The sequence below is a fragment of the Nannobrachium achirus genome (assembly GCF_963921795.1).
Source record: "Nannobrachium achirus genome assembly, chromosome: 12".
In the NCBI taxonomy this organism is placed as follows: Eukaryota; Metazoa; Chordata; class Actinopteri; order Myctophiformes; family Myctophidae; genus Nannobrachium; species Nannobrachium achirus.
Genome location: NC_137832.1, coordinates 49,839,467 through 49,867,398, shown reverse-complemented (window position 1 = coordinate 49,867,398; position 27,932 = coordinate 49,839,467). Strand labels below are relative to the sequence as shown.

Here is a 27,932-nt window from a genome sequence, read left to right as displayed (position 1 = left end):
GCACGGAGCCATCACTTATCACCGGCGCGTTCTACTCACCGCCCCTCCGCTGCCTCCGCCACCGGCCCGTACACCAGGAGTCGTTCTGTCACCTCCGTGCTATCAGCCAGGTCAGTCACTCCCTCCTTTGCCATTAAAGATTGGACCATACGTGGCTTACAGAACGCCCTGATTAGCCTAAACGTAACTTTTCCCCGTGTTGCAGTTAAAGCCACTCTGTTTGATCTTTACTGTAATGCTATGCGAGATCCCTCCATGCCCGGTCCGTCGCACGTTGATGACGCGGGACCGACAGGCGTGTCAGAGGGAATCCCCGGGGAATCCCCGTCCCGCCCACCCCCTAGGAAAGCTGCTCGTAAAACACGTCACGTCGCTTCCCCCGCCATTTCCCCCGCTGTCACTACTCATGTCTCTGCAACCACTGTTCACTCTTCCCCATCCACGTATCCCAACCCACTGTTGCACTTACTTAACTTGTATGCACAGGGGACTGTACAAACCCAAACCCCCGTCCAATCTTCCATTATTCTCGGCCACACACAAACACCCCCCCCTCCCCCCCGCAATCAGGCCACGGGTCTAACGACCCAAAGCCAATCTGTCCTCCCTCCCTCCACAGCTAATCAGCTCACTTTTTCCCAAAGCCAATCTGTCCTCCCTCCCTCCACAGCTAATCAGCTCACTTTTTCCCACACCCAGGCCCAAACTGTTCCCCCTCCCCCCACCATGTTCAATCAGCCTACTCGCTTCCAACAGGCTTTAACTGCCCCCCCCCCCCCCCCACAGCTAATCAGCTCATTTTTTCCCACACCCAGGCCCAAATTGTTCCCCCTCCCCCCACCATGTTCAATCAGCCTACTCGCTTCCAACAGGCTTTAACTGCCCCCCCCCCCCCCCCCCCCCCACGGCCAATCAGCTCCCACACACCCTACCACAGGCTCCATTTCCCATCCTCCGCCTTCCTGCCACGGCCAACCAGGCCGCCCACCTCAACCCACAGATCCAAATGCCCCTCCCCCTCCCATCCACGTATAACCAAGCCCAGGTCCAAATGCCCCTCCCCCTCCCCTCCACGTATAACCAAGCCACCTTTCCTCCCATACCCACGCAGTCTGCTCTGCCCCTCCCTTCCCAGCCATTCTACCAACCCATAGCCCAGGCTCAAGTCCACACCCCCATACCTCAATTCACATATTCTCTCTCCACAGCCCTGCCTGTACCCGTACCCCCGTCGGCCATCTCCGCCAACCCGATGCCGGTGTCAAACACCCTTCGCCACCAGATCCTCCAGGGTATGGACGTGGACTTAGCCGCACTAATCAAACCCTCTGCTTTTTCCCACCAGGCCAGGACCGTAGACTGCGGAGGGGTGTCCATCACCCTCCGCGATCTCAATTCCTCCTCTAACCCCACCATTCTCTCCCCCAAAGAGTTTGCCCTGGCTTTCTCCCTCTACCGGAACGTCATTTGTTCCGTTTTCCCCCACCGCAGGCAGGAGCTGAATGATTATTTGCAGATAATCATCGACCTAGCCTTACGCTTCCCGGGGGCCCTCTTTTATCACTACCACAGGCAGTTCGCAGCGACGGCGGCAGCTCGACTCCAGCAGTCAAACCAGCTGACCTACTGGGGCGCACTGGACTCCGAGATGTACTGCCGGCTCTTTGCCGGCAGAACTGCCGTCGCCTGCGAACTGTGCAGCTGCCCGGCCCACCCCACCTCAGCTTGCGTCCTCGCCACCTCCCGCCCCACAGCCCCCACTTCATCCACCCGGCCATCGTCCCACCAGGTACCACAGACCCACACACAATTCCCACAGCCCATGACCCCCCCAGCTAGGTCCCCAACCCAAAGTCCCACCACCTCCCCAGCCTCCTCCCAGGACAGGGACCGTCGAGGCCGCCCCGTGCTCTTCGTCGGGTCAAAAATGCTGTGCAACAATTTTAATGACCAGGGCTGTAAATCGTCCGCATGTAAATTGTTGCATGTGTGCTCCTCTTGCGGCGGAGCCCATTCCCTTGTCGCATGCCCCCACACAACCCCACCAAAACCCTTAAGCAGCCGACGAACGGAGCACTATTCATTGTAGCGGCTTCCCTTGGGGTTCAGAATGGACCAGCCGCTCTGTCCTCATCCACTCAGTCAACCAAACCACCGTAGAGATAATTAACAAGGCAGTTCCTCCTCACTCCCCATTCACACGTACATTCGCTCTAATGCCCACGACCTCCGCCAAGCTCACTCAGTGCTCGTCCATAAATCACGGCTCCTTTTTGGGGACTCTGTTCGGGCCCAGCTATAAGCTGTCCAGAGACAAGCCGTCCAGACACAGGCTGTCCAGAGCCCCAGAGCCAAACTACCCAGGGCTCGTGCCCCGAGCACTCAGCCCCCCCCGCCTTCTCCGCTCCACTCAGCAATGCCCGTCCTCGCTAAAACATCACAATCCCTCCCGTTAACTCACTGGGTTCATTCCACCATCCATCAAACCATTCACTCCTCTCCAACCCGGCCAATCCCCCCATCCACAACAGCAACCATTCACTCACTACAGTCACGGCGTTCCGCCGCCGTCCTGTCACCTAAGCAAAGGCGTTTCCGCCTTCTCCCTGTCACCCAAGCAAAGGCGTTCCGCCCCCTCGTCTAAGCAAAGGCGTTCCGCCTTCCCCTCGACTAAGCCAAGGCGCTCGCCTACCTTCCTGTCACCTAACCAAAGCGTCGTCGCCGCTTTACTTAGCAGGTGTTGTTGCCACCTTCCTGTCACCTAACCAAAGCGTTGTCGCCGCTTTACTTAGCAGGTGTTGTCGCCACCTTCCTGTCCCGAGGCACCTCCCTGGCCTCTTCTTTTCCCCATTCTACCTCCAAACGTATTTCCATGCCTCCATGTTCTCCAAATACATTTTAATAAATACAACCCAAGTGTGTCTCTGTTTGATGGTGTGGTCTTTACTAGTGAAATGATGTTGGAACAACAAAGGTTCAGGAGAATAGACCACACCGGATAACCACCTTCTCTCTTCCCTAATCATCTCCAATCTAACCTGCTTTTCTCCTCCCCACCTCGCTTGCTACAGGTCTAACTGATAACACCTCCTCCCTTATCTCCTCCTACCAGGTTAATCAAGCGCTGTATTTAAACCTGGCCGTGCTCACAGCACTTCCCTGCTCAGTTTCTCGCATCCCGCCTCCACCCCATTCTCCTCCCTATCTACAGTAACTAACCTTCTCACGCATCCTTCTCAGATAACTAACATTCATTTGCATCCTTCCACAGATACCAGTTCCAAAAGGGGGGACTCTGTTCGGGCCCAGCTATAAGCTGTCCAGAGACAAGCCGTCCAGACACAGGCTGTCCAGAGCCCCAGAGCCAAACTACCCAGGGCTCGTGCCCCGAGCACTCAGCCCCCCCCGCCTTCTCCGCTCCACTCAGCAATGCCCGTCCTCGCTAAAACATCACAATCCCTCCCGTTAACTCACTGGGTTCATTCCACCATCCATCAAACCATTCACTCCTCTCCAACCCGGCCAATCCCCCCATCCACAACAGCAACCATTCACTCACTACAGTCACGGCGTTCCGCCGCCGTCCTGTCACCTAAGCAAAGGCGTTTCCGCCTTCTCCCTGTCACCCAAGCAAAGGCGTTCCGCCCCCTCGTCTAAGCAAAGGCGTTCCGCCTTCCCCTCGACTAAGCCAAGGCGCTCGCCTACCTTCCTGTCACCTAACCAAAGCGTCGTCGCCGCTTTACTTAGCAGGTGTTGTTGCCACCTTCCTGTCACCTAACCAAAGCGTTGTCGCCGCTTTACTTAGCAGGTGTTGTCGCCACCTTCCTGTCCCGAGGCACCTCCCTGGCCTCTTCTTTTCCCCATTCTACCTCCAAACGTATTTCCATGCCTCCATGTTCTCCAAATACATTTTAATAAATACAACCCAAGTGTGTCTCTGTTTGATGGTGTGGTCTTTACTAGTGAAGACTAATTTGTACTTTTTTCCATGCCAACATACAAGTTTTCCAGTTGAAAATCCGTTATTTTCAGCAAGCAATATGGTTGTAAAATGACAAATAAATAATATATTCCAGTGGCATCATCTGACTCATCCTTGTGTTCCGGTGTTTGCCCAGGCGTCCGTCACTTCACCTCACCTCACCTCCTCATCATTATCTGCTGTGGCTCGGCGACCCGTTGCATGGATGTCAATCAGGGACTTTAAAGATTTTCTGGCTCGTCGCCTCTGCTCTTCCTGTTGGAATCGCTGATCCGCCTGTTGCTGCCGCTGTTGACAGCGCAGCGAATCCTTTACCATGATCCAGTCCCTGAGTTACAATAGATTCAGAATTGGCCACAGATCAAAATTTGTGCCACTGAAAAAGCTCCGGCCAATTTTCCCTTCCGTGAAAGCCTCGACAATAGCACTGATGATGTGAATGATCCCACTCAGAAATGTGCTAAACCCGAACACTTATTTTTTATCTTAGAGCGGTTTAGAGTGCGAGAGCAAGCATAGAATAATAAGCCTCATCCCTGATCCCTGGGATGAGGCTTGCCATATCTTATTAATCAAGGGCCTATTCATCCAGAGGAGACTGGCCATTAATATTGTATAGACTAAAAAGGACAATTAAATTAATTTACATAACCTACCTAGTACCTACATTTGGGAGAGGTGAACTGGAGTGCATGACAATAGACTGACTTGGGGTATGTCTCAGAGGGGCTTCCAACCTCATGTAGAAATGTAAATGTCAGTGAACACGTTTCCCTCGTTTGTCATAGTTTGGGTTGTAAGAGCGGCATAGTACGATTTCATTCGAATAACCGTGCCCACCCATGCATGACAGGATAAGTTATTTTACCGCTTCCAGTATAGCCGTGCCCCCTGAACCACATAGCAGGTGATTGCTACTCCTCTTGTGGCTCTTGTCCACAGGCACCCTTCCAGGCTTCTGTTCTCCCCCTGGCTTGTCAGAGAGCGAGTGCGTCTACTCAGCTTTGCAGGCCAGTTGGACCAACCTGCAAATGCCCCTGGGCCAAGTGCTGTCTGCTGCTATGCCGTCAGCTCCACAGCTTTGCTGTCCGATTCCGAGGTGCTTGTGAGCTATATTATATGAATGCATGAATGTTGCCCAGAATATGTGTTGACCCACCTTTTGTTTGTTTGTTTGTTTATAAAGTACTGTACTCACAATTATAGTGTCTGCTGTGCTTGCTCATAATAGGCTCTCTCCCTCCATTTGGGCTTTGCCTAAATTGTCAAAAGTGGCTTAAAAAAATGCCAATCTGTTTTTTTCTTTTTTTTTCTTTCTTTTTAACAAACAAAAAGTACATCTCTCAAAACAGACACTTTACAGTGGCTTGTGGTCAAAATACCACTGTCCTTACAAGCACAAAAACAGTCTCAATGTCACCTATCCTTATAAGTATACCCACAGTCTCCTCAATGGCCATTGCTGAAACTATATGTATACTGTGTACACATTGCATTGATTAATGTTATAGAAGTAAGATATGCCAGCTGGCAGCTGGCTTGTTGACAGCCTGTATAGAGTTTAAGAGGGATTTATTCTTTGGTCCAATTAGAATAAAAGTTATGCGTGTTTGCTGTTTCATTTGGCCTACACGGTATTAACAGACTTCCCTGGATTCTGCCAATATGACAACATTTGTTGTTGAATAAGAACTAGAGGGCACACAGTTCCTTTGAGAAATAAAACACTTTCATAATCCTCCTATATTACAATTGCCTAGAAGAGGGTCAACCGATGGTGGGTGACCGAATGGGTGGACGTCACAAACGTAGCATGCAGACCTGCGAGGCGCACCATTGCTCTGATTCACATCAAACTTGGCACCACACTGGTGCCAACACTGGTCAGGGGTCTTCAGACAGGGGGCCATCAGATTAGCATCATTGCTCTGCCCCCTCTGTGTTCCAACTGGCTGGGGTTTAAACAGCCTAACCCCCGTTCCCAGCATGTTAAAGGGCCTAAAGTTGGTGGGTGCGCTTAGGCCGGCTTCACACTGCCACTGAAATCTAGCCTGAATCAGATCTGAGTCACATCAAAAGTGGAATCCGATTTTTTTTTAAATAGTCTAAATCCAGACAGGTCACATGCATCGGACATCTGTCTCAGTCTGAAAGCAGTAACCACATCCACCCCATAGAGTTATACACAAGTCACATGCAAGTCACATCAAAATGACCAAACGTCACTTGCTGCGCGACCCGAGCGCGCAGAGCTCCACTGTACTGACGTCACTACAGAACACGAGTATTTACTTTAGATTACAGCTCACTGAGCAAATGGGAAAAACAAGAGAGAAGAGAGAAAACACGTGAGCTAAATAGATAAAACCAGAGAGAAGAGCAAAACAGAAGAGTACAGAAAAGAAAAGAGAAAAACAATATTGTAACGTGTGTTTACTGTGGTCTATTATGTCGCATTTCCTGTACGTAATCAACTAGCGTCGACGTAGTGACGTAACGTCATGACGCCTACGTCGTTACCGCGGTAACCAAAGCACATAAGTCGACGCAGGGCAGCTTTGGGCTGACGCTGTTAAAATCTGTCTGAACACACAGATCAGATCTGGTCACTTGCAAATGCAGTGTGAAAAGTCTGGCCAAAAGATCAGATTTGAGAACCAAATCGGATTTGGGCTGGATTTGACTGCAGTGTAAATCCGGCCTTAGACGGCAAATAGGGACAGGCTGTAATTTGCTGAAGCCCCGTCCCCTCTCTGTTTCCTTTGACTGCGGTTTAAACAGCCATAACCCCAGTTCCCAGCAAGCGCTACAGGCCCCAAACTAACTTTTCAAATTGCCATAACTCGGTGACCATTGCTCTGATCAGCGGACCATAGGACTGGATTTTCAGGTTGCATAGCGGCCTGAAAATCTAGTGCACAAAAACGCCAGTACTCCATGCCAAAGAGAAGTGACACCAGATATCCCTGTCTTGTTGTCGAGGCAAGAGAACCATGGGACCATGATTAACCACATGAACCTAGATATTCTGGGGTAGATGTTTTGTGAGAATTGCAGATCTACAAGCTCGTAAGAGATTTGGTGTAGAGGGGAAAAAGGAGGGGACATGAAGTCAATGAAGTAAACCAGCATCCTCCAGAAATCTACATTTTCTGTACTTGAATAACTTACTATATAAGCTATAGTCTTTGTGCGCAATGTGCATTTGTTTCTTTCTTTCTTTCAGAAATCACTTTTTTAAAGATGCCAAACAGGCAATTACTGCAAAGGTCTGTCTTTATCCAGAAAAAAAGAAAGAGAGACAACATCTCTTTCTTTACCAAATACGTTGAAATTACCATTCGCCACCGGTCCCCCAGGCTGGGCCTGGCCAAGTCGTGCAGACAGGGACTGCATTAGTTCACATTTTGTGGTTTTAACACATGAGCAGCTTTGATTGGGAGGCCGTTTCATCAGGGATCCTATCAACAGCAAAGGGTAGCCGACTTGTTATGCAGGAGTAATTTCATTGGGATCGTCTGCATTTGGCTCCTCCGCCAGTTTCGATTACCCTCAGTGCTAGTGTAAAAATAAACATAAGATGAAATGAATGAGAAAGTGTGCTGCGAGAACAGACGGTCTGGATGGTCCACACGTCCAGGTTATTCTGTAGCTCAAACAGTGGGTCGGGACCTTATGTGGGTCGTGGACCGTGTCGCATCACAGCGTTTTGCGAGCTTGTAGATTTTCATTGTCTATTTTCACTAGTTTGGGTCTCGAGCTAAAAGGTTTGGAACCACTGCTTACAACAGTGTCGCACAACAAAAATAGCCAGTTTACAAGCAGTCTACAAGCTACATTTTTATACGAGAATTCGAGAAAATAAAGTGTGCTTTCCAGAAGATAGTGGTTTTGATTCCTTTTGGTGTGTGTGAGCGTGCGCGGATAGGTGTTTGTGCAAGTGTAAACAACATTGTTTAATTGTTGACATAACTATCCTCTAGCAAAGATGCCCACCCCCTCCCACACCACCACCCCCACTTTACTTCCAGAGTGTTCTCACACCTTCATTGATCAAGAGTCAGCACCATCTGGGAGGCTTACATAAGTTCTATAAAAGCCTGCCTCGCTCTGCAGTTTCCTCTGAACATACAACCAAACCCTGTATAAGATTCACTCACATCAAAGACTTCTCTTGGAACGAGTCCAGGCCCAAAGTGTCCTCCCGTGTCCTTGTGAAACTTCCTTCGGGGGGACAAAAAAGGAAAAAGAAAAACTGAAAACAAAAGTCAACTGTTGCTTATGGATGATTCCTATTTTTTAGTTTAAAAATACTTTTTTTAGGGGGGGTACATACATGCACATCCGCGTGTGCATGTATGTACAATGCACATGCGTGCGTGTGTTTACAATGACAACTGGTCATTGTTTATTTGAAGTCCTGGGAAAAGATGCGCTGTGATTGGCCAGTAGTCACTTTGAGTGCCACACTTCCGCCCTGACTTTTTTACAGGTCGCTCCAACATTTCAAAACGTTCAAAACACAGTTTCCGCGACTCTAAACATGTATCATAACGATTGTTTTTACACCAGTTTACTATAATTGGCTTCCAATGCTTAATTTGCATAAAAAAAATAAATCATGGAGCCAGCTCCAATGCACATACAGTACAATCCTTGGGTCCTGACGGCTGCAACCCATGACTTACACAGCCCGAGTAGGCCCACCAGGTCTGGCAGGGATATGCACCCAGCAGAGCACCCCTTACTAGTTTCAACACTAAATCCACACAGTATTTGGTGGCATGGCATGAAAAAGGTTTTTTGATCTTTTTCCACCACTTTCACCACTCACCATTTCAGGGAGACAAGTCAGTCGCTTACAAAGGTTGTCATTTCAAAAACACTCAGGCAAATGGGAAGATCATTTAAGCACTCTCTCAGTAATTTTTTCCTATCCCCATCTGTTCAAATAGCATAAAATTGCTTTTACTCCAGCGTGACGGTCCGTGACCGTCCTAGCTCCAGCTACAACAGTAGGCTGAGCACTGGTAAAAAAAAACAGGCAAAAACCATTAAACCACCGGAGCTGAGAATACTCAATGTCATGAATGCGTGCTCAAAGTGCGAAGGCGCCATTAAGTGGAAGGATATGACTGTGGGGTGTTTAAAGCATTTTACAATAACACAAGCTAGAGCAGTAATGAAAATGTCTTCATGAGTGTCACTTTTAGTTTAATTACCAGTGCCGGCAGTGATATGAACATAACATTATTGTTTCTCAGCGATATACGTGTGTCCAGTTAAAACAAGTCATGTTAGGACCTGGTTATGACTGGCAGAGAACATTATCTTGGTACTGTTGGGTCGCATTTTAACCACTTAGTTACAACCTGTAGGCTGTACTTTATAGGTATGACAAATTGGGTAAATAGCTGTCTAAAAGTTTACAACTTATCGACAACGTTGTAGATCTGCTACCGTATATTAACTTTTAGGGGGGGGGGGGGGGATTTTTACCTTAAATGACTCGCACAAAATAGGAACGTGGGGCTTTTTGGGCTCAGGAGGTATAGCTAACAGGTTCCCACAGGGCCAGCATGCACAGTGATGGCAGAAGTTCAGCACCTCGGACAGCACCACCGCCTTGGCCTGGTCATAGAGGGGAGGTATGTGCCGAAATTGATCCTCAATCAATTTGATATGCCAGCACCTGGCTGCTGCCTCCTGGCCGGAGAGCAGCTGCTCTGAGTCAGGTAATCACAGAGTTTGGCTTTTAGGCACAGAACTCTTGCCTCACTGTGTAGCTGGCTCCCCTCTGTGAAGGTACTCTTCCATCGATAAACTCCACTATGTTCTCCCCTGTCGCACACTCCCATGTTATGTGTCACATTGCAAATAGTGGCTTTCCTGTCTCCATTGTAGGCAAAATAGGAGCACATTTGAATTCTGGAAAACTAATCTCATGTGTTTTATGAATACCCCGGAGCATTGTGAAAGTATTATTTTGTTTGAAAGCTTGGGAAGAACTTTATTTGATGTTTTAGGGGAACTGCCCCCTTGAATAATGCAACGGAAATTGTGTTTTGAACTTGAACTGTGAACTGTTTCTGTGTGCTGGCTTGGGTTCAGACTTGACAAAGGACTGTGTTTCTTATTTGCTATTTTCTTTAGTATTTTTGTAACCATGCACCTGACTTTATGTATACATGGATTTTATTATATTATGCAATTTACCTTATTTCTTGAAACTGCAAATGATGAGCTAACAGAGAATTTCACCAATAGTTGTTTACATCATTCTGTAATGATGTGGTGTGACAAAGTTGAATCTGATCTGAATGTGATCCTTAGGCTTCGTGTCAAAGTGTCCTTGATGTAGTATCATATGCTTATTGGATAAGCGAGTATATTTTACTGATGACAACATTAAACAACCGATGAATAAATAATGACCATTCGTGTCACTATTATTACTTGATGACTTGAAGGTTCATAGCAAATTGTCACAGATTTTAGTTACAGAGCCCTTTTTTGTGTGTGCGCAAAGATAGCCGATCCCTAACGTGTTTAAAGCTTAATGACACACGTGATGGCACCTCTTAACCATTCCTTTTTGTTTACCCTAACAAGCGAATCATAGTCCCTGCATTGTTTCTCTGGTATATTAGAGCCCACCGACACCGCTGCTCCGACAAAATTATCCTAAAAATTACCTACTTGTGCCAATTATAGACCCTCTGGAGTGCTCTAGCAGCCTTTTGCCCATTTTACCACCATTATCATTTCCCTTTATAGCGCTTCAGTCAACACGGGAAATGGAAAGTATCAGAGAGAATATCTCACTGTATCAGAGTGGTATTGTCCATGAGGATGATGGTACCTACTGTTGAGCTTTTAGAGGCAGTCTGTGAATATAAGAGGCCGTCAGGGGTGTCACACCAAATTCTGGGCCCTGGGTACAAGGATTCACTGCAGGCCCCCCATAGATGTTAACTATTGAAAAATAGCATATATACAAGCTCACAGCGCGGCACCGAGTGCCACGCTGCAAGCTTGTAGATCTGCTATTTTTGAAAAATCGTGAAAATGTGTGTCCATGTCAGTTGGTGCTCAAACCCTTTCATGTGAAGGACCCCGAAGATGATATGTATTTGGCCACAGACCCCCATCTCAAAATATTTAGTTCCAGGGACCCCCCAGAAGCAAAATTTGAGTTACAAATGTTCGCTTCAAAATTACATATATTCAAAGATTTGCACACATTTTCACGTCTTTTCAAAAATAGCAGATCTACAAGCTCGCAGCGCGGCACTCGGTGCCGCGCTGTGAGCTTGTAGATCTGCTATTTTTCAATAGCTAAAGTTACTAGGGCCCCTCCACCTTGGGCCCTAGTAACTCAGTCCCACTTTCCCCCCCTTGTGACGCCCCTGGAGGCCGTAGAGACAATGAAGCTATAAGCCTGGGAAACAGAAGATTCCAGGTTCGATCCTGGCAATGTGTCGAGGTGTCCCTCAGCAAGACACTTAACCTCTAACTGTCCCCAACTGCGCTCAAGTCTGATCAGTTGAGCAGCAATCAGCTGGATGAAGCTGAAAACTGTTTTCCCATGCATAATCAAATAGGTATAATCATGTATCTATCCTCAAAAGAAGACAAATCAGAGCTTCTGTCATGTCCATGATGACTAAAAAAATAGAACCACCTCTCCACAGACTGCTCAAGGAAATTACTGGTAATTAAACTGAAAGTGATACGCATAATGAATGAAAGTCTATGTATCCTTGAAAAAATGATACACCAACATTGGTCTTGTGAAACACTTTTCTATTAGAGGTTAAGATATTTATAAAGATCACTATTTCCATTTGGCCAAAGGAGACATGTCACCACACTAGTCGACATGCCCAGTTTGCCCACAAGCAACCAGCATTCCAGCATTGACACTCATCAACACACATACAGTGGTAACTTGCACACATATGAACTGCAATCAAGAACTAAGGCCATGCTGTTACTAGACTCAATATAAAAACAGTCAAAAGTCACCCACAATGGGCTGCATAGCCTGCATTCATGGTTGAAAATACTTTGGACTTGCCAAGGTGGCAGTATGAAAAAGGGAAAAAAAAGTGCTGTCAGATAACGAATGTAGCTTTGAATGATTCACCAACAAAACTTTCATATCACAGCGACGCCTCTTTGAAATGCAAATTCATTCATTAGGCAAGTCTTTCAGCACTGTGAGGAGAGCGTATGACTGATGGTGATTATTTGAGGAAATTACTAAACATGAAGCATGAAGTAAACACTCCCATAGTTTACCCCCCCCCCCCCCCATATTGAAAGCCCTCAGTGACTGTACTGACAGGATGTCATGCTGTAGATTTTCCAGCAGATATTGTAACTGTACCCCCAGTACCACTGTCCTAGCCTATCTTAACCTCGCTTATTTCAGTGCAGTGCAGTGCTGCCAAGGTAGGGATTCCAGAGCAGAGGTACAGTGCTGGATGCGGGGTAAGTCACCCTCACACTCCAGGTGAGCAGGTTTTCTCCAAGTCACCACGGACTATGCCGCAGTGCCATTGCAGTTTCACAGACAAAACACTCTCCCTTCACAAGAGTCATGTTGCAAACGCAGGAGGCGTGGAGGGGGAGGGGGGGGGCTTAGTGTAAAAGACAGATAGAAGATCCTTGACAGTGTATCCGTGTGTGTGTGTGTGTGTGTGTGTGTGTGTGTGTGTGTGTGTGTGTGTGTGTGTGTGTGTGTGTGTGTCCGTGTCCGTGCGTGCGTGTGTGCGTGCCTCAGGCCTATATATCATAGCGACAGATTTGGAGTTAGGGCTTCATAGACAGAGAGAGAGGCATAGAATAGAGAAAGACAGTATACAGTATACATCATTAAGGGAGAGAGGGATTGAAATAATGGGGAGAGGAGAGGGGGGGGCTTGTGTAGGTGGGCTTTCCCCCTGCCTCATGCACTGAATGAAGCTACAACCAGGGTGGTGAGCAGAATCTTAATAGAGTCCACCGTCAGATATGGGGATTTTCCATCTGTATCCCCAGACACAAAGACAGACAGACAGACACACGCACACACAACGACAGTAAAGAAAAAGCACCATGAGGCATCCAAACACCCAGAGATGAAGCCATCGCCACCATTTCCTCCAATTGCTCGCCCGCCTGCCCAGAAATGCCGGAGGAAAATACGACGACAGACATTTTTATGAATCGATAACCTATTATCTGGTTTTGATATTGCATTACTTTCGGCTAGGTGGCCTCCCCCCCCCCCCCCCCCCCCCCCGTGGGGCATGCTTTATCGCACACATCACCTGGCAGCCAAAAGGAATGCTATACTATGAGCATACTGTGAATACATACACACTCACATGGACACGCGCACATTCACCACACACACACACAAGTCAGTGAATGTAAACACACGCCCACAACTTCAGATTAAATTCAAGCAGTTGCTTTCCTCAGGAAATGTTCTGGTATTCACAGGCGGAGGGCATCGCGTAGGGGAATTGACTCTGTTTGACACAATGTTTTTGTCATAAAACTGCAAAAGTCTGTGAACTTTGCTGCACTCAAACAGCTGGTTATGCAGTGAGGAAACACATTCATGGGAATTAGGCTGGTTTTACTTTCTTTTCCCACGACTCCTTTGCAACTTTGTAAGGCAGAGGTAATATGTAATAGAGAGCGGACTACCCCGTCCCCAGCTATTCATTTCAATGCAAGTTGCTCAGTGGTGTTTGAAGCACCCAGAAGACTGCCAAAGAAGTAGAATTGGCAAACAAAAGTAACCCAATTCTCTGAAGTGTTGAGCACCGTGAGGCACCGAGCAGGCGCACTAGGGTACACAGTAGCATTAGCATTAGCATACGCACGCGCAGTAGTTTTTTTGGCTGCTTCAACGTTCTACCGTGGCTCTGGGGGCTTGGCTCTGAGCTGTGTGCTATGGGGAGTGGGGTCGGACACACAGATCGGTGAACAAATAGGGAGCCGACGTTGGATTCCAGCGCTAAGTTGTATCTGCCCTTCTAGTCCTTAGAAAACGCCTGGCTCTTCCAGGCTAGTGGTTCTCTAGCTTTCACTAGCTTTCTGGATCATATAGGGCCCACTTGAATATCTCTAAAATGTACGGCCCACCCATCTGGCAGCCATTTGCTGTGGTGTTATGTGGTCAGATGGGTGCATTTTAATCAATGGATTGTCCTCTAACTTCCAGCTTGGATCGATGGAACTAACACGGTAAAACTAAATTTTCAAGGTTTATTTTTACATTACTATTATTTCAAGGTTATTTCAAGTTTTGGTGGCACGCACTTGGACCATATGTCAAATCGACGGGCTTCATCGGGACTCGTCTGCTTGCATTTTGCTGAGAGATATGTAAAGGGCCGTTTATAGTTCCGTATGCTTGATTTTGTGTACCTTTTTGGTGAGAGAGTATGCAGTAATTGTGTCGACATGCAGCTGAAAAACGGAATTTCCCTTGTGGGATGATGTAAATTCTTCTTCTTCTTCTTCTTCATAGTTCATCTACGGTTTGTGCCGACCCGCTCTCCGCTCCAATTCTGCTCCCGTTGGGGCCGCACGCCACATTTGCGCCTCGCAGCACAGAGCATACGAGACGAGAGCAGAATAGCTAAGTAACAAAAGCTTAAAGCTATGGAGGTGGTTCTGCACACGTGTAAACCGAAGCATTTAGCCAAAATATGTAGAACCAAGGAATTTCTTGACCCGACGTGGTAACAGTCTGGACTGGTTCTGCTGACTGTCGCCAATGTTACATCGCGGTCTAAATGTGACTCTGCGAGGGTACATCGCGGTCTAAATGTGACTCTGCAAGGGTACAGATTTAACCACATGGATCCAGATCCGGTACCTTCTCGCTCCCGGAGTAATTATAACAAAACACACCCACTGGTATTGAACATAATTCCCAAGTAAATGAGCCGCTGAGCTAAATCAGCTCTTCTTGTGTGCCTCAGCCTACTACAGCTGACTGTCTGTGTCTTGTCAACTTGTCTCGCTCAGTGTTGGAGGCGGTCCTGTGCGTGTGTGCGCGGGTGTGTGAGGAGTCAAGGCGTCCTCTTCACGTGGTTGCAACAAACGCTCCTTTTTTCCAGTTTCTTGATAAAATATATTTCTTATTTTTTCAGTAGCCGACATATTTTCACTCTTTTTGCAGAGGAAAAGTTATGTTCCTCACTACTGCCCCTACGGTTAACAACGGTGACCGCGGGTACTTCTTGCTATGGACAAATCCAGTACGTTCAGTTGGGAGGTGTACGCTAGGGTCCGTATACGGACCTTAATCATACAGACTGGTACAGACTGGGAGAAAGAACGTACATCAAATGGACCAAACGGAAGAAATCTCTCTCACCCTCCATTTCTAGTGTAGACCTGCGGTCCTTATGTAGTAGGCCTACTTATACATGGTACTTTTTATGTAGTTATATATAAAACCCTAACCCTAACCCTAATTTATTATATATATGCCAATAATTTGGGGGGCCCACTTGCAATTCCCTTGTGGCCCATCTGTGGAACCCTGGCCCACAGTTTGAGAGGCACTTGTTTAAAGCATCTGTGTGAGCCATACTGTACCTAATTCATTAAAAGCACTCAGAATAAATTGATCTCGGAATTGACTTGGAACTAATACTGTAGGTCAATCCAATGACGGGTTTACGAGACAAACAAAAACAAACAGAGTGGTGCGACATCCCCTGCCTTAATTAGGTTGTTTACTGCAATGAAGGTGGAAGGCCCAAGTGCCAATGTGAGCGGCTGTTGGTGGAACGCTGATTAGAATGGTGACCAGGTAGGACAATACGTGACTGTCTCTAAAAATGACAGATGATTAATCTCTACTCATCGCCCTTATGCACCTTCAGGATTTTGATACTCTTGGCATTGCTTCCCATTATTTTGGCCATCATTTATTTGTTTAACTCGATTACATCAACTATTCATCTTTAATGTGCCGTATCTGCATAATTACAGTTGAATCATTTTCTAGTGTAAGGATTATTATTGCAATACCTACTAAACTTTATGATGATTGATGTTCATGAATTGCATTTTATGGCGCATAATTAAGGTTAATTGAGGTTGTCTGAGTGTGTATTTCGAATTCCATTCCGTTTAAAGAATGTCCTTGCTAATACTAATCGGCTTCTTACAACCACATGAACCTCATGAACCTTAGCGTCCCTATTCTGTTCGGCCATTATTATCATAATAGCTGAACATTTGGCGAAATTAGGCAAACACATGGCAAAAGTCTGCAAGCTCAAAACTGTCTACAGCCAGCTACGAGCTCACAGCACACAGGGGTTAACTGGAAAGGACTGAACGTGAATGCAATAGAATAACACAAGAAAGACTATAATTCACCCAGACCCTGGACACAGCCAGCGGAGTCTGTCAGAAACTGAAACTTCTTATTACCTCTTTTATGATCTAATCTCTGGTTGCAGCCAGGATACGCAAACTGGAAGTTGAGTCATTCTTTTGAGAATGAATGAAATGACTTGTTTTGATGTGAATCCTTTTATCTAGCCAACAATGAACTAACGAAGGACCTTCCTGCTCAACTTGCAGTCAGTGCAATTACCTGAATTTATGCTTGTGCTTACACACATAAAATACAGGCGAGATAAGCGCAAGTACAGCTCTAAGTCAAATAACATAGATATACGGTGGCAACAGGGAAGACAGAGGGGACATCATAAACATTTTACTGACTCACTGGGGAAACAAATTGCAAATACAGTATAACCATATGGCCACATTCCAGGGCCCTGCCTCTGTTTTGTACAAAAGCGTGTCATTGTTCTGTCCTATACTTGTTTGGCCATATGAATTTAATGATTCATCCAGTAAGGTGTGAAATACTCTGCTGGCTGAGTGTGTCTGTCTGTGTTCTTGCTCATCACTGAATCTCTGTGTGTGTGTGTGTGTGTGTGTGTGTGTGCGCGCGTGTGCGTGTGTGTGCGCGTGCGTGTGTGTGTGTGTGTGTGTGTGTGTTTGTGTGTGTGTGTGTGTGTGTGTGTGTGTGTGTGTGTGTGTGTCCTACATTAATCAATGTGCATACTCAATACATTATGTGGCTGTGGATTGTTTTCTTCTTACATTTTTATCCCACGATTTTGTAACCCATTTTTCACCCAGTGCCAATTGCCTAAGCTGTAATCCTGGGCTCAGTTCTCCCTCTGCCAACCTGGGGAGGGCCCTGAACAAAGCTCATGCTTCCTTCAGTGTATGAAGGAGTGAGCAGGCCGCTTCTTAGCACCTGACAGGTGTGAGCCCCGGTTGGACGTAGCGTGTGGAAGGAACACGTTATTCCAACCAGTTCCTTTCCCCCTCCACCAGGCACCCCGGCTGGCCATGGGGGAGGCATTATAGAGACCAGGATTACTGCATGTTTTTGTGAGGGTATCTACCCTAGGAGACATGGGTAGAACTTGCAAACTCCACACAAAAATGCCCTTTTTCCAAACCCACCTAGGGTGTGGGTGCTGATGACGTGGAGGAGAGAACACGCCCCCAGTGCCCACAGAGTCCCCCGGCGTGAATCGAACCCAGGACCTTCTGTGAGGCAATAGCGCTTCCGACTGCGCCACCGTGCCCCCAGTGGATGTGGACTTTTGCCTGTGTGATCACGTATGCACAGCAGCATCATTGTTCATGAGCCTAGTTGCCTGGTAGCCTGCTGGTCTGGGTTCCGTGGCTGCTCTACCACATCCCAGATGACAGCAGCTGAAACAGTCCATGGTTGGAGTGGCTGGGGTCTTTGATAGCTACAGGCTTTACTGACACATCGTCCATGGTATCCTGGATGGATGGAAGCTCACATCCACTGATGCTCAGGGCTGTCCATACCCACCCTCTGCATTGTTTGTAGTTGAGGGATGCCTCTGTGGAAGGTCTGCAGGATCTTAGGCCCCATGCATGCCAAACTTCTTTAGCCACTTGAGGTGAAAGAGGCATTGCTGTGCCAAGCATACTGTAAGCCTTGTTCAGCAGCCTGGTGGCAGGTGTGTGCTGTCAGGCTGGTCTCAGACCTTTGCTCTTCTTTGGACCCACCTGTGGATTAGCTCTGGTCCATATATAGCATTAGAATGAGTTCTCCTTAACGCTATGTCACTGACGAGGCCTTGCGCTCACAGCCGTGGTAGCCCAGGCTGCTCAGCCTCTCGTCTGTTAGTAAAAATAAAGAATACACTTTTACTACTCACGGTTCTAAGATGTTGAAAGCTTACTTTTCTTAGTGTGAACACTCTGAGACCTCCACCTCACGTCTAAAATACACTTACTTTTTCAGAAAAGAAAATATTTCACTGGAAGTTTTAGCTACTCCACACCGCTCTTGTCAATAGAAAATTCCATTGACCAGATGCCTTCCGGTGAAATATTTTCTTTTCTGGCTAGAAATTGTTTTTTAGACGTGAGGTGTGGGGGGCTCAGAGTGTTCCCACTAAGGAAAGTAGGTTTTCAACTCCCTAAAGCCGTCTTTGTTTATTCAGCCTTTCCTGTGGGTGCAAGGGATCATCGGTGACATATAGCGTTAAGGAGAACTCCTTCTAACATTATGGACCAGAGCTACATGTGGATTATAACAGGGACAACTTGGATTTAGATTTAGCTCTTCCTTGGACCTAACTGTGGATTATTACACCGACAAGTGACTTGACATTCTTCTTTGCTCTACCTCATCGACCTAATTGCGGATTATACCAGTGTCAGTTTACTTTATGTGGATTATGCAGTCGTCACGCATTGACATTTTGCATCGTAATCCCATGTATAATGCACTGACTTGTCTTTTTTGTGCTTTTCATTTTCCTAGCACCTCAACTAACTAAGTATATTGGTATAGGCTACATCTGCTGCTATGCATAAGCATATCATGTATATACCGTAAGTATACATCTATGCTCACGTACCTTTATCTCACGTACCATGTGTAAATATGTAGATATAATTTCTTTGTTTTTTTATTGCTTGAAAAATCTAAATGTTTAAATGTAACATGTTACCTTGCTTTTTCTTCTTGGCACTGGAACTACTTGAAGCAGTGCACTGCACCAAAATGCATTTGTGTTGGCGGTGGGGGCTCCCTCCGGGAGGTTGCTGTTAATAACCTCAAAACGTTGTGTAAAACCGTTCAGCTTGTCAGGCAGGGATGCAGCAATGTTCACTGCACAGCTGGGTTATTCTTTAAAGTATCATATTGTGTGTAGTCTGTGTACTGTGTACTGTGTACTGAGTAGCCTAGTATCTGACACATGCTACGTGGGTCATTACCACTTAGCTGTGTCTAAGTCTTCTTGGTGTATTTCCTATTGGGCTACTGTGATCACTCTGCAGAGATCATAACATGCTTTGTTTTCCGCCTACACTTTGTCTCTAGAGACAATTATTATTATTATCATTATTATTATTATTATTACCCTTATGTATTTATTTATTCATTTATTTATTATTATTCAGTGGTGGAAAAAGTACCCACATTTTTTACTCAAGTAGTCAGTAGAAGTATCAATACTGCAGTGCAGAAATACTACAAGTAAAAGTCCAGTAATGAAACTTTACTTGAGTAAAAGTTCAAAGGTATTGGCATCAAAATATACCTAATGTACCAAAAGTAAAAGTACTCATTGTGCAGAATGTTCCATTTCACAAGTTCAAAATATATTTAAAAAAATCTTTTGAAAATAGCAGGTCTACAAGCTCATGTGTTGCATCGCATCGCATTGTGAGCTGGTAGACTGGCTATCTTTAAAGTGCAGAAATATATATAGGGCCAAAGTGGTTAATGCATGTTTTGTGATAATATAAATCAAAGTAACAAGTAACTAAAGCTGTCAAATAATTGTGGTGGAGTAAAAGTACAATATTTGCCTCTGAGATGTATAGTGGAGTAGAACTGTAAATGTTACTTTACACCACTGTTATGATTATTATTACAGAAACACTTCCAAAGTCTACCCCACCATTATCAAGACATTCCAGAAATGATTAAGCCGTAAAAGTTTACACAGCATGTGGATGTAGTAGATATTATTATTATTATTATTATATAGGAAAAGACAGCAGGAAGAGTGCTGCTTACTTCATTGGAGTAATCCAATGTCCACTCCAGTCCACCCTGATGAATCTGTTGGCATTTCCTCCTCGACAGTTATGATTCAAGTACTCCTGACACTGGTGAAGGCCAAATACATTAATAAGTGTTAATTTGCATAATGGTAGGTTATGCTGTTTACAACTGGAAGTGGCAATTAGCAGACGGGGGCAAAGGAGACATTCTTTAGAAAATATGAAGAGACGAGAGAGAACATGGAAACAGGAAAGGGTATAGGATATGGTATCGTAATCCCGGAGATATGGCGAATCCCATTTAATTCACTATTGTATGTTATATTATAATCATAATGTATTCATATGGGAGGTTTTGATGAGGAGGGCTGTTTGCGGCTCAAAGCAGTGAAAGACATCTTAAATGTATGATAATGATTCTGAGCTATTAAAAGCAGTGTCTTCATGTTTAGCTCTATGAACCAAACATGAGAAGGCTCCAATGATGTGCCTGTCTGATGAATGTTGTGGAATATGAACACTGGCAGTAGCTGCTTCGTGGCAAACCGATGACTCCATGTTGTTGGGCAGCTTGAAGGGTGTTGCCTGGGTTCACATTGTGATTGATTGCTATGGTATTAATAAGGTTTACAAACTTCACGGTTTTCAGATAGTTGGCATTTGACCAGCTTTTCCACTTGTGAGGCAGTTCCTAGCATGTGCTAGGTGATACGTTGCTACTGTAGGGTTAGGCCCAGAATGTCTGAAGATCTTACATACATATAGCCTACATGTCATGTATTCCAAATACACAGCCATAGATCGGTCCTATCCATGCAGACTGACCTCCGCAGCATACATGTTATCCGTGCTACGTGTGTACTCATCCAATTATTATTTCCTAAGACTTAAAGTAGTAGTCCTCTAGTTTATTTTCCCTTTGAAAGTTCTGGCAGAAAACGTGTGTTCAGTAAAATATCTCCACTTTCCAACAAGCTTCATACGGACGACATTCTCTGTCTACGACCTGAAATGACAGCTGGACTGAACATAATTATGAAAACCTTGCTCCCTTGAGAACACACGTGTTTGCAAAACACAAACGTGGTATGGGCACACAATTGACAGGTGCATTGCAATTGGCTTGGGGTAATTAATCACACCACCTGCCAATGTTGTGCCCTATACGCTTGTGCTTCCCAAAGGTTTTGATATATTCAGTCCTCCACTCATTCCCGGCCCCTCGCCAAGAGAGAACGTTGTCCATGTGAAGCTTGTGAAAAAGATATTTAACAAAACACACGTTTTCTGCCAGAACTTTCAAAGAGATATGAAACTAGAGGACAATATCTGACTCCAAGTATTAGGAATTCATTATTGGGTGATTGGGTGCTGCTAAGTTGTTGCTTGGTCATATTGGGCAGCTGCTAGGGTGTAGTAGGCAGTTGCATAGGGTGCTAGAGGGATGCTAGGCAATTGTTAGATTGTACTCTAGGTGGTACAGTGCTAGTGTTACAGTATTTATCTGTAGTTTCTTGGCAGTTGACATGCTATAGCATGTACTAAGTGGTTGGCAGTGGTGGAAAAAGCACTCATATTACTTACTTAAGTAAAAGTATCAATACTGCAATATAGAAATATTCCGTTACAAGTAAAAGTCTGGAATACAACATTTACTTGAGTAAAAGTACAAAAGTATTGGTATAAAAATGTACTCAAAGTACCAAAAGTAAAAGTACAAAATATGTGATCTACAAGCTCACAACGCGCCACGATGCAACGTGTTGTGAGTTTGTATATCGGCCATTTTCAAATAGTGTAGGTATAAAATAGGGCCAAAGTGGTTTATCTATGTTTTATAATATTATAAATATATATCTGCAATCTGTAACTAGTAACTAAAGTTTTCAAATAAATATAGTGGAGTAAAAGTACAATATTTGGATCTGAGATGGAGTGGAGTAGAAGAAAAAGTATAGGAAATTGGAAATAATCAAGTACAAATATCTCAAAATTGAACTTAAGTACAGTACTTAAGTAAATGTACTTAGTTACTTTACACCACTGGTGGTTGGTAGGTAGAGTGTTGTTGCGACCGTCAGGTCGCAGTTACTACCAAAACCTCGACAGGCTGTCTGTCCGTCAGTCCGTCAGTCTGTCAGTCTGCCCGTCACGTCACACTTTTCCCCAACTCATATCTCCGCCACCGTTGCCCCAATCCATGCCAAACTTTGCACACACACTCCTTGCCTGCCAATCCACAACCTCCACCCCTCCCGGGACCCCCGGAGCTCCAAGGACCCCCTGTCGCCGCCGCCAAAAAGTGCTAAAATGACCAATGACCACCCCAACGGGGCTGTTCACGGGGAATTCCCAGGGACCACCGACTGGTGCTCCAGAATGGATGCAAAAGTGGTCGCACCCCTAGTGGAGGACCCCCGCCACTGCAGCGCACATAAAATGCCGTAACTCGGGCTAGGAGCGACCGGGAGAGCCGGGGCCGGTACCCACGCACCCGCCTCGGCGGCGCCAAGACAGCCGTCAACATGAATCTGAATATAGCGCCACCATCAGGCCCATTTTTTCAAACACATTTTTGGACAATGCTCCTACAGATTTTGCCCTAAAATCACGCAAATCGGTACACAGTATGTCTACACTCATGTCATCAACATGGATCTGTCCCATATAGCGCCACCATCAGGCCCATTTTTTCAAACACATTTTTGGACACTGCTCCTACAGATTTTGCCCTAAAATCACGCAAATCGGTACACAGTATGTCTACACTCATGTCATCAACATGGATCTGTCCCATATAGCGCCACCATCAGGCCCATTTTTTCAAACACATTTTTGGACACTGCTCCTACAGATTTTGCCCTAAAATCACGCAAATCGGTACACAGTATGTCTACACTCATGCCATCAATATTGATCTGTCCCATATAGCGCCACCATCAGGCCGACTTTTTCAAACACATTTTTGGACACTGCCCCTACAGATTTTGCCCTAAAATTACGCAAATCGGTACACAGTATGTCTACACTCATGTCATCAACATGGATCTGTCCCATATATTTTTTCAAACACATTTTTTGGACACTGCTCCTACACATTTTGCCCTAAAATCACGCTGCGACCTGACGGTCGCTTATCTCCCGATTAGGGAGTCTTAATGGTTTAGTTAGGCAGGTGGTTTTCAGTCGTCTGTCGTCCATCTAGATCAGCCAACACAGGGATGCTGACAGAACCCTCGCTAAAAACCCCAGGGCAAAAATCCACTTGTCCGAGACAGTTTGCCCTCCTGGCCCCCAAGTTGTGAAATAAACTCCCTGTCACACTTAGAACAACGGACTCACTCGCTATAGCTTTCTCACCTTTTCAGACTCCACCTAAAAACACTCAATGACTGAAAAACTCAATGACCATACATGAAGCTAGTTAGCATTTGTTTTTAGGTTTTTTAGTAGGGTCTGTAGGGTGTTGTACGGTATGTTGCTGAAGAGAAGCCTGTTGCAGTCACCCTTTTTAGCATAATTCAAACTACACCTTTTTCTTTTCCAAAGACAATTTGTTATCAGGTAAAGTTACCCATAAAGTTCAGAGAATACAATAATGGTTCTAGCCAATCAGAGACCGGAAGTAAATGTCATTCATGTCTTTCTTCAGTCGTCTGAACCTTCTACAAAGCTTACAATGCACAGCAATGCGTTGTGAGCTTGCATATCAGATATTTTCGCAGTTTGTTTTACAAAGAAGTACGTATATGGCTTAAATGTCTCTCCCCCACCCTATTGTTTTTATAACCCTGACAAGATCCATCTACAGTCACTGGGATCATCATCTTTCAAGCTCTTCTTTTGCACCTTTGGGAGCAAATGTCTTTCTTTCAAGTCCTCACTACCTCTAGCCGTGAGAGGTTGTGAGACTTTACACTTGGCCAGTGTTTTGTATTTTTGCTGGTCTCTTGTGTGTTCTTTAGTGAAGGATTAGAGCCCGGTACAAAGGAAACTACAAAAAAGCACTCTGGTTTTGAAGCAAGGGCATTTATATTGGCGAGTCACAGTCACTGAGATATCTTCTGTGGCACAGAGGTACTGAATACCACTGAGACAATGGCATGTTTTACCTCCATACCTCGCTTTTTATGAAAAGTTAATTATAGCATTTAAACCTGCTGGTTGTTGCATGAGAGACATGGCATTTTCTAATTTTTGCAATACTGTTTGTTGCTGTGGACCAAAGAGTAAAACAGTGCAGAGGGAAAATGTTCAAATTCTATATAAAATTTGCCATTTTTGCGAATCAGATTTGAATCACTCACATTCCAGACTGCATAAAACCAAAACGGGACGTAGGAAATCAGATTTAGCTGGATTTGAGCTGCCAGTCTGAACAAGGCCATAGTACTTCACAGGAGACTGCGTCATAAATGGGGTGGGTCCTAGCATGGTTGTACTCCAGCAGGCGATTACTAGACTGCTGTAAAGTTTTTTTCCTGGTCATAGTAGGCAGCTGCTACAGTAGGTGGGTGCTGTTTTGGCAGCACATTTTCATTTTAGTAATCTGAAAGGTTTTAGTTTTAGTCTAGTTTTAGTCGACTAAATATCATAAGATTTGAGTGGCCTAAATGTACATGTTGATTTTGTCGACAAAAAATGCATCTTGGTGGTGCCTTGATGGCGTCGTATTGGCAGATTTTACACTTGGTCACAAGCTGAAAATAGCCGATGTACAAGCTCACAACGTGGCACAGCGCAATGCACTGTGAGCTTGTAGATCGGCTATTTTCAGAGCGCAACACCCGAGCGCCAGAGGCAGGAAGTATTCATGTTTTTTTCCTAATAAAGAATCTTTAGTCACCTGAACCTTAGAATGTTTTAGAAATAGCAGAAATAGCAGATCTACAAAGAAAAAGCTAATAAGCAAGCTCACAATACGTTGCAGTGTGTTGAGAGCTTGCATACCAGATATTTTTCGCAAACAAATAAACCTTCTTGGTTCTTGATTCTTGATTGAGAACATCAGAGGGGATTTACGAATGCACCCCATCAGGTACAGCTTACAATCAATTTTCTTGTAGCTTTGATATAAACTGCTTTTTGTTTTGTTTTGGCTAACATTCCTTTTGCTTTTCTAACAACTTTTTACCCATTAAAGCAAATCTAGAATATAATTGAAGTTAGGTGATGCTGCATTACCACTGAAGTAAAACTAGTTAAGCTACTGTACATCAAAAAAGAGAAAATCGTTCACTCGGATTCCATCTGGGAAATGCTCCCGAGTAGTACATTTTAACTAACAAGACTTGCACCTCTTTGGGAAATTGTCTAAATCTAAAGATACAGTAATCTACATATTATCATTTACCTTTTCAATTTAGGAACCATGGACAATTATGTACATTTAGTATTAAAATTTGTTCCAAAGGACTCTGTTGTCAGAGCATTCTAAACTGCTCCTTTATATTTTATTTTGAGGAATTGCGGGTCCAAAGCACAGTAACCTTGCGTAATAAACAATCTTTTAATTGTAGCGATCATCATAGAATTCCAAACAACTTAAACCGTGAACACAGAAGGGAGCGGTGATCCCTGTAATGTTGCTTGCTTCAAATAAAAGTCAATGCATTCCCATAACCCATTCCTCATAAGAAATGACACAATAACTCAACGACAGAAGAATGAAGGTCAGCGTGTGCCCTGAGCTATGCTGGGAAGTCCATTCTACGGGCTACACAGCCCCCATCTGAGGAGTAGGGAGGATCTCGAAACATGAGCCCACTACAAACTCGATAACAAGAGACCCGGTATCAATAAGCTTTGGGCTTATCAAGCCTGTTATCGAGCATAGCGGCCCATGATGTCATGTTTAAACAATCAAGACAAGATGCGAACAAGAATTACATCTAATCACCCATGCTGGCACAAACGTGGGTCTAAAAGTGTATTGATACCTGCACTGCCCGGGGAAATAAAATTACGCTTTTAAAGTGACTACACACACATTAATCAGTTAACAGTTTCTTCGATATTAAATGATCACGTCTTTCCACAAAATATTAGAAAATGCTCAATAGTGTGCTTGATAAAAGCCTGCTCAATAAGCAGGATCGATAAATGCTCATTATCAATAAAAATGTACGAGCTCCATCCCTACTGTGTTACTGTCCCATTACCCCTCGTTCTCCAGCACAGTGCCAGACTCCCGGAGATACCAAGGCAGATACTGTAGATGCCTCCTTCTCTTCCAACAGCTTGGAGGCTCGCTCTGGCGTCCTCGATGGAGGGACAGCTGGTGAGCAGCGGCTCTCTGCTTCCACCTGGGCCTCCTCTGTGCTGGCCAGGGGAGAATAGGGTGCCAGGCCAGTTCTGATGGATGACCACCTTACAGCTGCACCATGGGTGGCACTTCTAGCTTAGCCTGGAACCAGACCAATCCGCCTGCGCAAAAAAACTTGCCCTTGGCGAATATGGGTCTGGCCCCGCTCAATTGTGAATCCATTTCCTCTCCCACAAAATTTGGGGGGAACCAATCAGGGTCCAACATTGGTCTGGTCTATCCAATCGTGTCCAGAGCCATTTTTTTTAACCCACCCCTTGGAAATGAAAATTCTGCCTGCAAGTCCAGACTATATCCGATACGCAGTGAGGAATTAGTATGAGCAACGCCAGGCTACTTCTAGCTGTCCATGGGCTGTGTACAATTGTTTTGGGATGTTCCAGTCATGGCATTCCATTCCATGTGTATGATAGTGACTTGATCTTAGTGCATTGTACCTACTGATTTTCAGATATTCCCTTTATGTATAACTAGAGTAACATTTCGCATAATAATAATGAATAAATATTGAATCGGTTATTTCAATTGGCAACCGTACCATCTGTGCTACTACTGTATACGGTACATCATCAAAGAGTTGACCCTCCTCTGTCTAAAAACTTCTCACTAATCATACACTATGCGCTCATTACCAGAAAATCGACAATCTTTGCTATGAATACATGGTGTTTCTTGAGATTTTGACTAACCATTGGGCAAAAATAGTTTGAAAAGCACTCATCCTAGAGATAAAGACTTTCTGAACTAGAACGTGACACCTTCGGTTGTGCCAATTAGTGAAAACTCTGGCCTGGGCCCATGGACTATTTGGCATGTTACTGTACAATATATTTGCTTTGACTGAGTGCCAGTGCCTGTGGGTTTTTGTTTACGTTCTTTTTCTTTCTGGATTCTATATAGAGCAAGCGACTGCGTGAGAAGAGACACTCAAAGCTAAGCAAGATGCAAACAGATAGCAACGTCTCAGGTTTAGAAAGTAGAATTCCAGCATGAATATGTATTAATCTTTTTTATTTTTTTTAGACAAGAGGGAAGAAGTGTGCCTCTTCAATGTGAGCCTAAAAATAGTGGCTTGCCAGGAACTCTCCATGAGCCACAGACAGTGTGTGAGCTCAGTTTTTCTCAGCTGTTAAGAAACAGAGCCCCAGCCAAGTCTGTGTGACTGCCATTACATCTCAAGCAGGAGGACTGGGATCCTGGCCACCACCATGGTCCTTAAACGGATAGCATCTTTTAGAGAGGGAGACAGAGACACACAGACGAACAATAGCTGACACCACTCTATCAGCAAGGCAGCTTTCTGTGGAGTATTCTGCCCTCGTCTCTGCCTATTATATAATACTGTATTACATCCAAATTCCCCAAGGGCACAAATCAACCAAGCTGGCATACTTGCAGGAATCGATATGTGTGTGGCAAAAAAAGAGAAGAAAACAGAGGCAGGGATGCTTTCTTAACCACTGAAACTCTATATATATGCTTAAAGCAGATCTATAAGCTCACAATGCATTGTGA

General features: G+C 45.1%; 1 protein-coding gene across 4 annotated transcripts in view; it reads right to left on the bottom strand.

The window, feature by feature from the left end:
- Positions 1-27,932, bottom strand: part of cabp7a (calcium binding protein 7a) — a 110,922-nt gene that overhangs the window by 77,428 nt on the left and 5,562 nt on the right. Inside the window, exons 2-3 of one of the 4 annotated variants that reach the window (XM_080738062.1) lie at positions 20,106-20,197; positions 8,143-8,206 (exon numbers count right to left, since the gene is read on the bottom strand). The exons of 1 other annotated variant lie outside the window; for it this stretch is intronic. The gene's annotated coding sequence lies outside the window, so the exon portion shown is untranslated. The remainder of the gene's footprint in view (positions 1-8,142; positions 8,207-20,105; positions 20,198-27,932) is intronic. 2 more of the 4 variants (XM_080738061.1, XM_080738063.1) reach the window with 2 other exon arrangements.